The sequence below is a fragment of the Astyanax mexicanus genome, chromosome 19, assembly GCF_023375975.1.
Source record: "Astyanax mexicanus isolate ESR-SI-001 chromosome 19, AstMex3_surface, whole genome shotgun sequence".
Classification (NCBI taxonomy): domain Eukaryota; kingdom Metazoa; phylum Chordata; class Actinopteri; order Characiformes; family Acestrorhamphidae; genus Astyanax; species Astyanax mexicanus.
In genome coordinates this window covers 35675943-35679158 of record NC_064426.1, presented here as the reverse complement: position 1 = coordinate 35679158, position 3216 = coordinate 35675943, and positions in this window count along the sequence as shown.

Genomic DNA, 3216 nt, shown 5'->3' with positions numbered 1-3216 from the left:
AAAAAAAATAAAATGCAAGCCCCCAATGGTGTGGGCGGGGTCAAACATAGTGTGAGTGGATATATAAGTACAGCATATTGACTTAATAAGAGACACTTTCTGAAAGACATCTGCAAATATTTATTAAGCTTTATTAAGGAAATAACAGTCTTTTCTTGTCTGGTCAGTATCCTATACTTTTGAGTAAAGGTAAGATACTAAAGGTGATCTGCCTCAGTCTACTCTAATTTTTTGGCAAAAAATAGCAATGCATGATTAATAAAGCCATCCTGGTGATATTATTAAGGCCGTATTAAAATTCGACGGCCCCTCTTGCTTGTTGTATGACTGAAACGTTGCCATTCAGTGAACACACCCTTGGAGCTGGCAGTGATAGGCTCTATCTATGCAGGGGCAAGCAGGCTAGCACTAGTTATCATGGGCCACCAGAGGCCGTGCATTGGGCACACCTACACGCCAAACTGGGTGGTGGTCTTTAGAATGCACAAAACAACACCACTCTATTTCAAACATCAGCTCATTATAGGGCCTACTACTGGAGGACTGTCAAAAAATAAGATAAAATTGTGATGATGGCTTTCAAAAAACAATATTCATAGAAGCAACGACTACAGCAACAGTTTGAGTGCTGAAATCAACATCTGATACATGTCAAAAATGTAATATATTTGTTTTTTGTTCTCCCTTTGAGGTAATGAATGGAAAGTTTTTAAGAATCCTGAAGCGCCCTCTACTGAGAAAAGCTATAAACAGTCCAGAAAAAAAATGGGTTTGTACTTTTTGTGTGTTTTTCTGTGTTATTTGGGACCCAGTCAGACTTCTCAAATGGGCCCCATCACTACAGCCCACCACATTAATCCCACATTGGTCCAATCCAAGCCCAGAATGCAGTGTACAACCCATGTTTAACCCCTCCTGGTCCCATCCTGACCCTTATGGGGCCCATCACTATGAAGCATTTGTGGGCCAACATTGAACCCTCAGACAATTTATTACCAATACCATTCTGGCTGGGCTGGATGCTAAATTGTCTTTTTAATGCATCATCATCCAAGAATAAATATAAGTATCTCCATTTTTGTCGCCATTTCCATTTTTTTTTACACACAAACTATCCCTTACACTGCATCAAAATTTCTTGATGAATGGAGCAATAGAAATTCTCCAAAATTACCAGAAAAAATAATCATTTTACATTGCCATCTATTGAAAGTTTAGAAGGTTTTGTTGCCCTCCTTTCTGTTTTTAAGCTTTTAAGCTGCATCGGATAGCGACAAATATACTGTACGTACTATAATTTTTGTAACTGATCAAATTAAAAACTCTGAGGGGCACCAGCTGCCCAAATTTGTGTAGAGAACTGAACTATGGAGCTTAGACTGTAATTAATAGTGCATTGTGGTTACTGTATTGTCCTGAGTGGCATACTCTCCAGAGGGGTATCTGGTTATCTAGTGGTATTAAAAGTCTTTACTTTGTTAGATTTAGACATTCTACACATGTTTGTGAGTTTGTGACACAAATAACACAGTACAAAAAAATGCCAGCACATTGAGTGGGGATTTCTACATTGAGTTCTTTATTGCTCTCAAGGGGTTAAATGAGCAATTGTAGTGTCCTGTGACCTCGCGCATGGCTGCAGCACTTTGCAAAATATGGAGGATATTTTTCAGCATTTTTTCAGTTGATTTCTGATCACATATGTTGGTTAAAATTGGCTCATGCTATCTCTAATTGTTACTGCGTTGTAATCCAAGTTTTCATATTCTCTTTTCTCTTTTGTTCTGTTCTGTTCTATTTTTGCTTGGTCTGATTGTGAGATTTTAGCTTGTATATAGCAACTGAGTTTTACACTTTTTTAACAACATAATTGGATGGAATGTAAAAGTATGTACACCCTTGTTTATGTCACTATTGTACGAATACACTAGAAACACTCAACAAACTACGCGGGGTACCAAAAAATCCACTAGCTTGCAGCAAACTAGCAACATATAAAGCATTTATCTACCAATTGTTTTCCAGTTCTATTTTTTTCTTTATATTTTAAACTAAAATATAATAGAAAATATATAGTTTACCTTTATGTATAATAGGAGTGTATTATTTCCTTTTTTGTTGTTGTTAGCTATGTTGCTATCAAACTATCAGAGTAAACTGAATCGCTGATTTGCATCAACAGCCATCTTTAAAAAAAGCTTGGATCTGAACTTTTTGTGATTTCTAGTTTGAAAAGTTTAATAAACAACTTTAATTATATCAACTGTGTTGATTTATTATGATCCTAGTCTAAGTTTCATATAGATTTATGATGTCTAGGTCCTTTACTATTCCAATATCGGATCTAATAACCTTCACTTAAGCTAATATAGAAAATAATTATTCTGTAAAAAAGCATCAGACATTTGTTTGAGGACAAATCACAAGGCCCAGTCGGCAAAGGCTTGTTTAAACAGTACTGAAATAAGTCAGTTTGCATGCTAAGTGTGCTACAAATGAAACAAAAATGCAGACAGGTTCTTCAAGGACTAGTTTGGTGACCTCTGAGCATACAGTAGACACAGAGATAAGTTATCTTTATGTATGACGGAGACAGCCTGAGCATTCAGATTTTGAATAATGATCAGTGAAGGCCAGCATAGGAAGAGCCATATTATATGATGGCATGGCTATTAAAGAGTTTTTGCATAGGGTATAAAAATGCTGCAACCTGGATTACAGGCGTCACCATCTCTGGAGATGGGTATCTGTGTGACGTCTCTTTTGTAATGTCAACACTCAAACGCTCGGCCCTCCTGGGATATAAAGCCCCGATCGGGTGACACTGTTTGCTTTGTCATGCAGTGTGTGCTGTTTAAAAGCTATGAGACGTTGTTAGCGTTGTTATGGAACAGAGGCAACCAAACACCCCCCCACCACACACTCACTTGTATGGTTAAGTTTACAGGTTTAGCTTTAAGGTGGCTTTTACTACACTTCCGACACCAGCTCAAAACACACCAACTATACCTAGTAACTAAAGCTCACTGCAAAAAATGATGGCAAATTAAATCTTAAATGGAGATAATATATAGAGCAAGTCTTATTTTTATTATATATTTTTTATTTGTAGTTCTCATCATATCAGAACCTGGTTTGGTAAATCAGTGTTAAATTAGAGTAAATCTGGTGAGCTGGTAATGGAATGGAACACATGCACTGGGGCTTATCCAGGAG